Genomic DNA, 13,637 nt, shown 5'->3' with positions numbered 1-13,637 from the left:
TGTATCTATTACTCTGAGTAAACACTATGAAGATAGCTATATACAGTACATTAATTATTGTTACTCTCCCATTGGCCTGTTTGAAAACTGTGTCATTTTTACTTCTATTTTTTCTCTTTAGAATTAAAAAATGCATTAAAAATGAAATTCAGATAAATTTATACATTTTAAAAGTAACTGCATGGTTATCTAACACTAAGGAGAAATAATTATATTTATTTATATATTTTATGTGTTTGGTAGAGGATCTCACTACACAGCTCTATCTCATAGTGATCCTCCTGCTTCAGCCTCTCCAGCACTGGGATTACAGGCATGTGACACCGTGCCTGGACTTGATGGTCTGCTCAGCACTCCTGGGGGCAGGGCTGGCATGCTATGTGGTGCCAAACCCTGGCTGCTGCACTTGCCTAAGCAGGAGCTTAGTCTGCTGAGGGATCTCGCCAACCCAAGGTTAAATAATTAAAGAAAAACATTTAGGAAAAGAAATTTGCAATTCCCTTATTTTCCTTGCCAAAAGTATTTTACAAATTCTGAATGCATGGTGTGTGTGTGTGTGTGTGTGTGTGTGTGTGTGTGTGTTAGAGAGAGAGAGATGTTGGGATAAGAAAGAGTTGATATAGAGACATGCTAAATAACCTGCAGGGTATGTGGGAAGAGGAAAAAGAAAACAGGGCAGCAACAGCTGCATGAGTAACCAAGAACACTTGGAACTCAAGGACACCCTGTTTTCGGGTCCTTGCTCCCAGATGCCTAGCAGGTTCTCATTGTAGTATAGCCTAAACATTAATCTTGGACATATACGATGGGATATTATTATGTTCATCTAAAGTAAAATGAAGGCTGACTCAAGATACATAAAAATAAAGACCAAAGGTGGGCCGACAGCCTGTTTGCTAGAGCCCTTGCTTTGCTTGCATTGAATGTCCGTGTGTCTTTGTTTGTGGCCGGCGCACATGAGTCTTGCCCAACAGAGAGATGCTATAAAAATATGATGTATGTTTTAAAATTTACTACAGTAAAAGATACATTGCACTTCATCCACCTCTAAACACATTTTCTTGCTTTGAACACACTTATCCCCTTATTTTTGCTACTCTGTGAAAAGAAGTCCTTTTCCCTAAGTATATTTAGTTGTGCTACTGTATGCATGTGTGTGTCTCAATGTCCTGAACAAATTCGAAACATTTGCTTTCTTGGACACTCTGAGTTGAAGCTACATGATGCCACATTCTGTGCATAATATGTATGGGGACACACTGTCATGATTTTGTGATGTTGCCTCTGGATTGGACGGCACTCAGCAGCAGCCTCCACCATGCTTTGGATCAGGCTTCCTAAACACACTCATGAAAGAAGTCTTCCAGAACTGCTTCAGAAAAACAGCAAGAATGATGGGAACAGTGAGTCTGAAGCAAGAAATAGCATTTTCAGGAGGATTCACAGCAGTGCACCTTTTATTATGATGTTTTTACAAAAATTAAATATTCACTCTAGATTTCAATCAGCCCTTGTATACACGTGTGTTCACCTAATTATCTAACAACTGGCTCCATTGAAAAGCTTAATTTGCAGCCTTTGCTGTGTGTGTGTGTGTGTGTGTGTGTGTGTGTGTGTCTGCATGTGTGTGTGAAATAATTACTTGTTTTCTAGCCAGTTTCAAGCCACTGATAGGATCTCACTGAGTCTGAGCTGAGCAAAGACACAAGAATGACCTCAAATGGCTCTAGGAGCTCATTTAGCCCCAGCACTTCCTGAAACTCCATTTCCCCAAGTCCCAGTGTTTACCCATCTAATGTAGTCCTAAAACACAATTACCCTTGGTCCTCTCTCAAGAGCACCTCCCTGATAAGACCAGCTCACCACAGCAGAAGCCAGAAGGAACAGGCAGATGTGGGCCACTTCAGCCCATCTGTCCACATTTTGTAAGTTTTCTTTTGGACATCGAAGCTTTTGTCAGCTCTGAAGTCCAAACCTTAGATGGGAAACCATATGTTGGCCTTTGCTGGAGGAAACAGCGAAGTTATGAAAAAAACGAAATGTGAAAAATAACATATGCAAAGCACAGTAGTGAGCATAACTTGGGATTTATAAGTAAACATGAGAAAACCAAAATATCACTGGAAATTTGGTCAAGGAATTCCAGGGCTGGTCCGGATCTGAGTGGATATGTAAACTGAAAGATGTAGTTTATTATAAGAAAAGAAGCCAAGGTCCGGAAAGTCAAAGTGACTGTTTTATTGTAAAGTTTAAACTCAAAGGATTCTGACTCTAAATAAATTGTTTTTTCTATTAATTTGGCAAAAATTTATGTGGACTTGAATTTTAATAGAATGTTATGATATTTTGTGCCAACAAGGACACTGAGAATGTTTAAAAATATATTGCTCAGTGAGCAAGAGGAAAGATTTTTTTAAAACACTTCAGTAAGTTTATATTTGAGGAAGAAACTTTTTTTTTGACATGTAACAGGAATGTGTTGATGTTCACTGTAAATAAAATTCTCCTTGTACTTTTCTGTTACTGGTGCAAAACAGAAGCTAGGCCAGCTTAGTTTGTCTCTTTCTATTTCATCAAAGGGAAAATAAAATGTCCCATGCATTGAACATAAAGAATGTGTGCTTTTGACTTCACAGCTGATGTTGAGTACAGGGACAGTAAAATATTGACCAGACTTTCTCAGAAGAAAAGCAGGCAGCTTACTCCTGCCCGTCTTGCCAGTAAGATATATCTTATCACAAGTGACTACATTCCCCAGTGAAAACCTAAATTCTCTGGAGTCTCATAAAACCATCAGTTATAAATAAAACAACAGAAAGCCAAGTTCACATTCATATGATGTTCTTGTCACCATCGCTAATTGTTTGAGTGAGGCTTGGAGTGTATAAAGCAATCTACAAGCCTCAGACATATGACAAGTGTTCTTTGATTTGTCCATATCATTCAGGTTAGGGTTTAAATTCAAACATACCTCCATCTTCACTGTCATTAACTAGAAAACAGATTTTTGTCTCAGAATAAGAACAATCTGTACTATAAGCAGTTTAAAAGATAATATTTCTTTGACAGCTTAGTGGGACCAAGCAAGGGTCTTTGGAGTTTTTTTTCAGTTCACCACCATGTTAGAAAACCATTTCCCTTCCTGTTCCAGTCAAGAAGAAAGCAAGATAGGTAAGCATTGGGATAGATTGCATTTTCCCAAACCCAGAGCATAAATGCAATCTTATTTCAAAAGGATGGAGAAGTGCAAAGCAACTGTGGGAAGAAGCTTCAATGATAACTATAAAGGGAGACTTAGAGCTGGCGAGGGTGATTTGGAAGCAGATCATAGGAAAAATAGTTTATATTCTATCACCCTAAGAGGAATGGTTAGAGAACACAGCTTGCTTTTTCCAGTATTGTAAATCATATCAGTGAAAAACAACAGTCATTACATAGCAGGAAAGAAAGGAGGAGGAGAAAGCATTGTATCATTGCAGAGAAATGACCCACTTTTGCGTTGCCACCGAAAGTTTGAAAATGAATGCAATAGATTTGTAGTTGAATGCGATCACAGAGGATTCTGCAGCTTCCTGTGTCTTACCTAGACCCCTTCAAAGTATTGAAGTCAAAAGGGAACATAAGAATACATTGTCATTTCACATAAAAAAGAAATGAGGCCCAGAAGAGTTAAAAAAATTTTTTTCTCAACATCATATATCAAGGCATGGTAACAGGATGAGAATCCTGTGTTTTTAGTTGTCCGTCATATGCTCTGACTTAGCAAATTATCTGCATTTTTCTGTCTAAAATTGAAGCTGGATTTCCCACATAGAAGGAATCTAGTTTATTTTATTACACTGTATTTTTTTTCTTTAATACACTTCTGTAAGGGACTGTAATAAAAACAAAAATAACTGAAGACTTGGAGAAATATCAAAAGGTCAGGGGCTTGTTTTAGTAGACATGGATTTGTTTGAGTATCCGAAATTTCAAATTTTGGCATACTTTTTATGTTGATAATATCCAGACTCAGAGATCTGGGTCAAGTGTGGGGAAAACCATTTGTACCAATTGGCAAAGAATCATGTGTATAGGAATACTGGACAGGGTCCTTGGAGTCTTTGGGCTTAATTAAAATCTCAGTAGAACTTGTGGCTTTTGTAGTACTCCTATTTCTGTTTCTAACATTAGGGACTGAGAATTTGACCTTAAAGCTACAGACAGCTGTGAAGTTGAATGCTCTACCGGAGCATTTTAAATAGCACATTTGGTCTTTCGGAGTTAACTAAATGGGTTCCACTTCCACAATTTATAGAACTTGCTATATTGCCAAATTTGTACCTCTCCTAGCTGACTCACTATGAGTACAGTCCTTCATTATACTCCCTACAGCCTCCAAGATAAGCTAGCTTGATGTCATCCAAGGCTGGCAAAGCTTATTTCTTTTCAGATGCTAGAATTGTATCTACCTCCTGTCCTCCCAGTGCAGCAAACTGAGAAGTATCAATTACTGAGAAGTCTAGACATGGAACCTAGAAATGAAGTTATGGTCTAGAGATGTTTCTCAAACTCGGTTGTACATTAATGTCCTCTAGAGAACTCAAGCCAGTCCCACAGTGAGCTATTTTCTACCCTGATTTTGTAGGAAAAGGCTGAGCAAGACTTAGTCACCAGCAGTCTGGAAGTAAGTTCTGTGTAGGTCCAGTGTTTAACAAAGACCAAGAAGTAATGGTTAAAAGTAGTTCTTCTCAGACTTCACTGAGCATCAGCCTCATGGAAAGGCCTAAAAAACCCAGACTCTTACGAGACCCAAAAAGTCTCAATGGTATTCAAACTATGGCCTCAAAATAGCATCATTCGGGAACTTGAAAGAAAGGTAGATCCTCAGATCCCTCCCAGCACTAAATCAATTTGGATGGAGATACTGAATATTCCAGTTTATTAGCTCTCGGAGTGATACTGATGTTCACAGAAGTTTTAGTACCATTACATAAGATGTCTTAAGAACTTTGTAGTGGTAACAGAAAACAAAAATCACTCATTAACTGATTTATCATCTGATGGCAAAAAAAAAAAAAAAAAAAAATCCCAATAACTTCCAAAGGCTGGATTAAATCCATCTGGGACCTTGATTTTTTCATTCCACAGTGTCAATCTGGATGAACCCTTCTGATTCTCCTACAGACAATACTCATCTGGGCCAAGGTCCTCGTGGAAAATGGTAAACTATTGGAAGACTAAATCTTCACAAAAATAGGAAAACATTCTCCAAGCACTTACATATTCAATTTTGACCAAGACTGGAGGAAAAGAGATTAATATGAAATCAAAGCTCATGACCTCTGGAAGTGTCCACGACAATGATACTCTCCCTCAAGCTTTCTGTCTGCCCGCTGGTGGCCAGGCAGATTCTGGACACAAAGCATGTAGAAGAAAAGTGTTCGTCCTGGTCACGAAGTTCAGTCTCACTTTTCATGTCTACTTTCCCTAGCATACTGTCTTATTCACCTTCCTTGACACCTATCATCCACCGGGTCCCCTAAGATAATTGAACCCCTTTATTTTCTTGTCAGCCATCATTTCCCTTTGAATAAAATTTTCCTCTACCTGAAATAGGACATCAAAATCGCTAACAATTCCAATATCATCTATGAGCAGTAGTATGAAGCTCCTCAAAACTGGGTCCGTTTAATTGGTGGCACTAAAAAAATTCAGTTGATCTGATCATTGAGACACAAATCATGACTTTCTGGTTTCGTATCTGAGCTCAGTCACAAAAGCTTTGACTATCATTTTTGAACATAAGTCAATTTCATTTTCCTTTCCTAATTAAAATGCTACCTCACTTCACAGCATGTAGTAAAAACAATCACTAATGTTTCAGACAGTTGATCGACATAGGGAAATACACTTGAAAATTAGACCAAATATTTTCACTTTGAACATTTGAGTGACAGCACCAGGAATTTTTCCTTTCTCGGATTAAAGAAAGATAATTCTTAGATAAAGCTGACATAAGTTGAAACTTCCCATAAAAGCAGCAAGCTTCTTGCACTGGGTGTAGATTGTACATAATATTTTATTATCCTTAATTCATCTTGGTTCTAAAAAGTGAAAGAGGAATTGGAAAGATATGCACATTAAGTAATTGCAAAAGACCTTTAGATAATTTTTAGTTTCTATCTTGAGTTGTCTTCTTTGTTATGAATTTTAACACAATAGCCTTCTCCCTTAAAATTTTACATAAAAGATGGTTTTGCTTTGCATATTGAAGTGGTGAGATCCTCCTTAGGAAAACGTTCTGGAGCCAGGAAGTCAAATGTTAATGCAGGGGCTGCTATGGTAAACAATCTTTTCTATTGAGCAGAAGGATAAATAGTTGCATGAATTCCTAAATCAATAACTGAGGTGACTGAACAGCATGTAACCAGGTATTTTAGCACCTAAATATAGGTTTGTGCAAGAAGATAAAGTTTCACTGTAAAACTTTAATATAATTATAGATGCTTCAAAAAACTTTGTGTTCACCTTTTGAAGCTGATTGTTGATAGTTTTTCAAAGCTTTTAGGTAACCCTCTAACATTTGTTTTAAAAAAATTTTTCAGTAAGATAAAGGCAGAAGAAGAAGAAAAGAAAAAAAAAACTGTTGATGCTCATAGCTCGGGAAAGAGCTTTCAGATTTCAACTCTAATTAATGAATGCTTAAGGCGCCAGAACTGTGTAATGAACATTAAATAATAACAGTAAAGCAGGTAGGTGATTTTGACAAAAGAACATGATTTAAAAAAGAGCTTTGCTTCATTTCTTGTGAAGCATATGTGTCTATATTGTATCTCTCTCACCCTCTTACATCTGGGAACTAAAGGGACTTTATCCTCATGGACAGCTGCCCAGGTGCCTGCCCCCCCCCCCCATCTGCTAGTGGGACATAACCAGTGGGAGAGACCACTGGTGGTTCAGGAAAGGGAAAGCAGAGAAGGCCTCCACACTGCCAGGTTGCTACAAGTTTCCTGAGATTCTCCATCTGCAGCCACAAGTTCTGGTGCTGGATGGTTTCTTCCCCTTTCCTTTCTCCCAAGATTGCTAAAGAGCCTCTCACTCAGTGCTAACCCCATGGCCTCCACAACCCCTTCTTTGTTCCTCTTAGCCCTGCCAACAACTTTGTAAACCTATTCCTTTAACTCTCCTTAATTTCCCACTGAGGTGTTCTTCTGATTCTTTCTAGGTCTAAAATTATCACTTTCTATGAAGATAAAGCAATACATGAAAAAGCATAACTATTTACTTAAATACGTATTTTAAGCATATAGTGTACTATATATTTGTGCCAGTGGGCTACTTCAATACTAACTTTGACATCTTGCTGTTAATATAGCTTGTAAGGTTGCAAGCAATCTCTTTATTACATTGCTATCAATCACTTTGCTTCATAATATATATAATATTCATATCTTGTTTACTATATATTTTCCATGTTTCTGCTACACAAGTGGATATCAGCTAAGGACAAAGATATACACCTGGAAAGAGCATACAATCTCAGCCGCAGCCGACTATTAATTAAGGGGCTGTGGTGAAGTTTCCGGCAGGCAGTTTGCCTTTCAGTTCCCTGAGTTACTTTGAATAGCTGTGTCCTTTGGGCGTGTCCCCAACTCAATTTGTTCCGCGTAATCTGGAAGCACTTGGCTAATTGCTAGTTGTGTTTGATAAGCAGACTGAACAACCCCCAAATCATCTTTTATAGAGCAGGCCCCGGTGAGCGTATGGGAGAGCTCCCGGCTACCCTGCGCAGGCGGGACTTGCGGTCCAAGCCCAGGCTCAGCATGGGTGAGACCCTCTTCCACCTCCTTGAGACCCCTACCACCACTCCGCAGAACCCCCCTCACCCTGCACGCCGAGTGAGAATTTCTGCCGCGTTCTGGGGACCCCCAGATCCAATCCTATCCCAGGCCCCAGTGAGTGTGTGGGAGAGGTTCTGGCTACCCTGCGCCGGTGGGACCTGCCGGTCCTAGTCCAGGTACAGCGTGGATGAGACCCTCTTCCACCCACTTGGGATGCCCCCACCACTCCTCAGCACCCCCCACCCTACCTGGCCAGTAAGAATTTCTACCGCATCCTGGGGAACCCCAGATCCTTCCCTAGCCCAGGCCCAGTGAGTGTGTGGGAGAGCTTCCTCTACCCACTACTCCACCTTATCTTCTCCAGACTCAGCTCAGGCCTGGCATACAGGCCTGGGGTGAAACCCTTCAGCTGCAAACCCTGCAGAGAGAGTAAGGGACAAAGCCACCCAGCTAGTCCAGGAGTGGAACATCTTGCCAGAGGGGCACAACAGGATCATGTTTTATAATATACCTATCAGAACTTATTTTCTCTTGGAACCATAAAGAATGGTGAGGTTTTAGGTGTGGTGGCACACACCTGTAGTCCTAGCATTCTGCATGGCTGACACATGAGGATTTCAAGTTTAACCTCAGCCTGGGTAACTTATTGAAGTAGCATATCCCTGTCTCAAAATAAATAATGGATAGGGATATGGCTCATCACATAGGTTCTGGGTTCAATCTATGGTAACGCGCGTGCACGCGCGCACACACACACACACACACACACACACACGATAACATGTAGCTTTAAGACAGAAGCAGTAGTTTCTTTTACTGTCTCTTTTTGCCTGTTATGCCCAAAGGTTCTTTCTTCCTTCAAATCATACAATCCCAGTACTCTGCCTTCCCCAAGAGAGATAGGCATGCACCCATTAGGATCAAAGCAATGCCATTTGTGCCCTGCTGGAGCACCAGTCTTAATGGCATAAACCTTTCAACAATACCTGGACTTCTTTGTCACAGCCCTTGGGTGCCTTAAAGTAAAGAAATTTTCCAGAGATTCATGCAATCCCAGAAAAATATGCAATGATGTGATCAAGTCACCTTCCCTGTGTGTGACAGTGCTGGTGGCAGGGATCCCTTCTCTTACCAACCTCTAAGTGATACATTGCATACCCACACTCTGGGCAAAGAAGCTGGTGCAGCTTTCAAAATGGCCTAATTCCAACCAGTGAATAGCTTATTCTCAGACAGAAATGGGTTTAATAAATTCTAAGTGGAAGGTCACAAGCTTATAAGTTGGATGCAGCCTCATATACCTATGTCTAAGTCCACCCAACCCTCTGATCAAATTCTAAAATAATCTCTTTAACTAGAAGCAGAACAAATCAGCTGAAGTTGAGTATACATAAATCCTGTGCCCTAATGATTCCATTTACCCAAAAGAAATGCACACAATGGGCTGTGGAGATAGCTCAGTGGTCTCGGTGCCTGTCTGGCAAGTGCAAGGATGTGGGTTCAATCCCCAGTACCACATACCATGCCAGCTCTACAAACCCAGAGGCACTGTGCTGGCCACCTAAACCAGGGATGGTGGCACAAACCTGTAATCCCACTGCTAGGGAAGCTGATACAGAAGGATCACTGTGAGTCTGAACTACATAGAGAGAGACTGTATCAAATAAAGATTCAAATTTAAAAATGCACAAAAGTTTAATGAAAGGCACATTGTAGAAGGTTCATAGAATTACTTCTAATAACTAAAATCTGGAAGCTTGCTGATTGATCATGTCAGTATTGACCATATAACTACACAAGTGCTACATAGGAGGAGAAGTAATCATCTACAACCACTTGAAAATTTATAGATGAATCTCACATACTGTTTTGTGAATGAATCACTAGATGAGTATACCCTCTATGTTTCTCTTAACTGAATGGACAGAAACAAGCAAAGCTACTAGGTCAACTGATGCCTGGAAAATGAATATCTTTTTGGGTACATGGATGGCAAAGGAGAGTGAGGAGGGACTTTCATTGCACTAATATTCCACTTCCTGATTGGAGTAAGCTTATAGTCCAGAGCAGTTTCACAAAGTTAGCATTTCTCATAAGAAGAAGGAAAGAGAGTGGGCAGGTGAAAAGCTGATTTAATGCAGAATTACCAATGTGTGGCCCAAGAGCCTTTAAAATCTTCTCTTAGAACAGGAACAGAGATGAGCTGCCTGAGATATCATTTTACAAGAAATTCTAAGACCTACCTGGAATAAAAGACAGAAAATAGTGCTTGCCATATTTTTTTTCTCTAGAGATAGCGCTGCATGTTTTAAATGGTCTTTTGACAATTAGTTAAATTTGATAGAATATTCCAGGAAATAATTGCAAAGACTTTAGACATGGATTGTTTAAGAATAGTGGTTAGTTAAATAAAATGTCCACGAATGTTTAATAAGCTCTCTGGTATCTTGGTTAACCATTCAGGAACTATTCTTGTTCCTCTCCTTTACTCTGTGGACAGAGAACGCAGGCAGGCATTGGTGTTGAGTGTGCAGTCATGCAACTTGCTGGGGCTAACAGAATGCCAGCAGACCTACTAAATCATAACATATGTTTATAAAGAGAACGTGAATTGATTGTCCGGTGATACCAGCAACAACAACAGGAAGGGCAATAAATATAAAACAATGCTATTACTATCTCAGTTTGATAGGTTGAGCCTCCAGATTTTTCATTTTTAACAAGCTCCCAGGGGTTGCTGATGAGACCAGGTGGACGCAGTGCTGTATCATAACATCCTCATCTTTAGCACACAAACCACCACACCTTCTCATAAGGTTGTTTGGGAAGCAAGTCAAATGCTGTGTCTAAGTTGCTGAATATGATGCTCAATGAACCATCATGTCTTTTATTACTGCTTACTCTATCTCAGACCATAAAAGAAGAAAGCACGGATGTGTGGTTATGTTGTGTATAAAAATTTTATGATATGAATGAGAAGATTCGAGTTCATTCCCATCTCTGCCAAGTGCTAGCTGTGCAAACTTGATAAGTCATTCAATCTCCATAGGCTCCGCCATTCTCATCTGGGAAGAAGGTCATAGTGTCTACTTGAGATCATATGCCTTAAATAGGGTCTGTTCCTGGGCCAGGTTGAGTCTTTGAAATCTGTTGATTAAATCCAATGGTGATTCAGCACCAAGTGCTTCTAAGTCTCTGTGACACTCAAAAGCACCCAACAGTGTTATCCAGAGGAATCTACCTTGCAGATGTTCACTAGTGAGTACTGTAGATGCCACCCAGTAGTGCCATGTTAAATTTCTAGAACTGCCAGGAGCAGTTATAGCAGTCACAGCTAACCTTTTAGAAACTGAGTGTCCAAACTGAAGCTCAAGAGTCACTTGTTTATCGCTAAGTGTCAACACTGCAATTAAACCTGGATACTCAGATCTTAGTTTAGGAAAAACAACTGTTATCCAATGCATGGTTGCGGGAGCACCATGGCTAACAGGCTGACAGAGAGGTCCCTCTGTGCCTTCTGTAGCACACATGCTATTGGCTCATCACCACTGAGTAAGAAAATAATATTACTTAAAAACATAACCCTGGCAGTGCCATCTTCCTGTCCTGAACTCTTCAGCATCATCTCATCAGTTTTAGAATAAAATGCTCTACATAAACTAGGCATTGAGTAACACTTAAAATGCACACTACTCCCAGGCCATTCTCCTCTCTGTTCACTTCTTTCAGCATCCTTGCTTTCTCTCAAATCCAAGCACAGTTCTGCTCCAGGGCCTGTGCATGTGATGTTTCTCACTACTAGCACCTTTAAGCCTGACATGTCATCTGTGTGGCTCACCCCGTTCTTCTCTCCCTTGTCTCATTCTTCTTCTTTTGTGTTCCTCTTCTTGCTCCTTCTCTTTCGCCTTATCATACCCCTGCTCTTCCTTTTCTTCTCCTTCTTCTCCTTCTCCTTCACCTTCTCCTTCCTCATTGCTATTGTAGTGCCAGGGATTGAAGCCAGGGCCTTCACCCTGAACTACATACCTAGCACTTTTTTCTTTTTCGCTAGGGTATTGGCAAACCCTTACATTCCTAAGGCTGGACTCGAACGTGCTACTCTCCTACCTTGGCTTCCCATAGTGCCGAGATTTCATGCATGCATTGCAGACTCCATGACTTCATTTTGGCCTCTATTGAGCTCATTTCATCAGAAAGACTTACTTGAGTTCTCGTGTTCAATATCATCTCAGACCACCACCTCACTTCTGATCTCTTATCCTACTTTGATTTTCTACATGGCTCTTATCACTACCTGGCATTTATGTTAAATACCTATTGTTTTTGTGTATCTTCTAATTTCACAATGAAAATTGAAGTATAATGAGTTAAGGGCTTCCCCCCTTTAATTCATTGATGTACTGTCTATGCATATATAGTAGTTGCTTCTTAATGACATTGAGGATTTAATGTCATGTAAATCCTTAATATAGGATTTCCATGGTATATAGGAAATCTTATAAACCATGAAATCCTATCTGATTTGTAGTCAGGTATATGTAGTCATATAAGCTATGTTGGCTATCAACATTGATGTTTCAGTGGAAGACACTGCTGATGTGCTTACATTCACTCATACATCCGGTATTTCTTAGTCAATATCCACCTGCTAGACAGTCATCTTGAGGACATGTCAGGGAATGTTCCAGGTTGGGATCCTTGAGAAATAAGCTCTGAGATGAAGGTTAGTGGGACAGTGAGTTTGGGAATTGTTCTTGGGATTTATACCTGTAAAGGCATAGAAAACAGGCCTGGGAAGAGGAAAATGATCCATGTCCCGATAAAAGAAAGGCTGTGGCCCACCCACATGGAACTGTGAAGCTCAGATGACCCCCTGAGAGTTGTTAAGAAGTGGGACTTGTACTTTTGTCCCCAGCAGAGGATGAATCCCAGAAAGTTCATGGCGCTATCAAGGAGCAGCATGAACAGGTAGCCTATTTTTAAAAATCTTACATGATGTTGTGGGGGAAACATTCTATGAGTAAGTAATAAGCACAGTAACTAAATGCCAGAGCTTACAAGAAAGTGGTAAATGCCACAGAGAAGGCTGTACACAGAAGAGCACCATGAAGGGAAATTGAGTACCAGCACACAGGCCAAATTAAAAAAGGAGTGAGTGGGCTTCATTGAGTAGGTATAGTTTGCTCAGAAAATAAAGGAGGTGAGAAAAGTAGCCAAGCAGAAATGGGCCTCAGAGATAAGACTTTAAATCAGGAAAAAGAGCTTTTGTTAGGGCCTTTGGGTAGAAAAAGGCTTGTTTCATGCACAACACCTTACTCATAAGATGTTTGACAAACAGAAGAAAGTAAAGCCTAGCAAAAATAAAAGAATGTTTAAATCTTTGATCCATTTTTATTGTAATTCTCTGCCTGGTGATAGGCATGAGCCTATTTTAAGCCTTCAGCATGTGGAAAGCCAATATTTCCAGGACCACATATTAAAGAGGCTATCTTTCTTCCAGTGAACATATTTGGCCCCTTTGTCTAAGATAAGGTGGCTGAGTGTGCTTGTAGCATGTCTACATCTTCTAATCTGTTCAATTGATGTATTTAGCTTATTAATATAGTCTTTAGCTGCTTCCATTTATCTATTAAAACCATGGATTTATCTTTTTATAGCTTAATAATGCCCATCATGTAAAAATACCATAGCTTTTTATCCATTCCTCAATTGATGGGCATTTGGGTTGTTTCCAAGATTTAGCTGTGACAAATTGTGCTGCTATAAACATGGGTGCACATATTTTGCTGTAGCATGATTTCATTTCTTCTTCTT

This window comes from Octodon degus, unplaced genomic scaffold (genome assembly GCF_000260255.1).
Source record: "Octodon degus isolate 3935 unplaced genomic scaffold, OctDeg1.0 scaffold00060, whole genome shotgun sequence".
Taxonomy (NCBI): Eukaryota; Metazoa; Chordata; class Mammalia; order Rodentia; family Octodontidae; genus Octodon; species Octodon degus.
The sequence above is the reverse complement of the archived record's forward strand: the minus strand, read 5'-3'. Positions refer to the sequence as shown.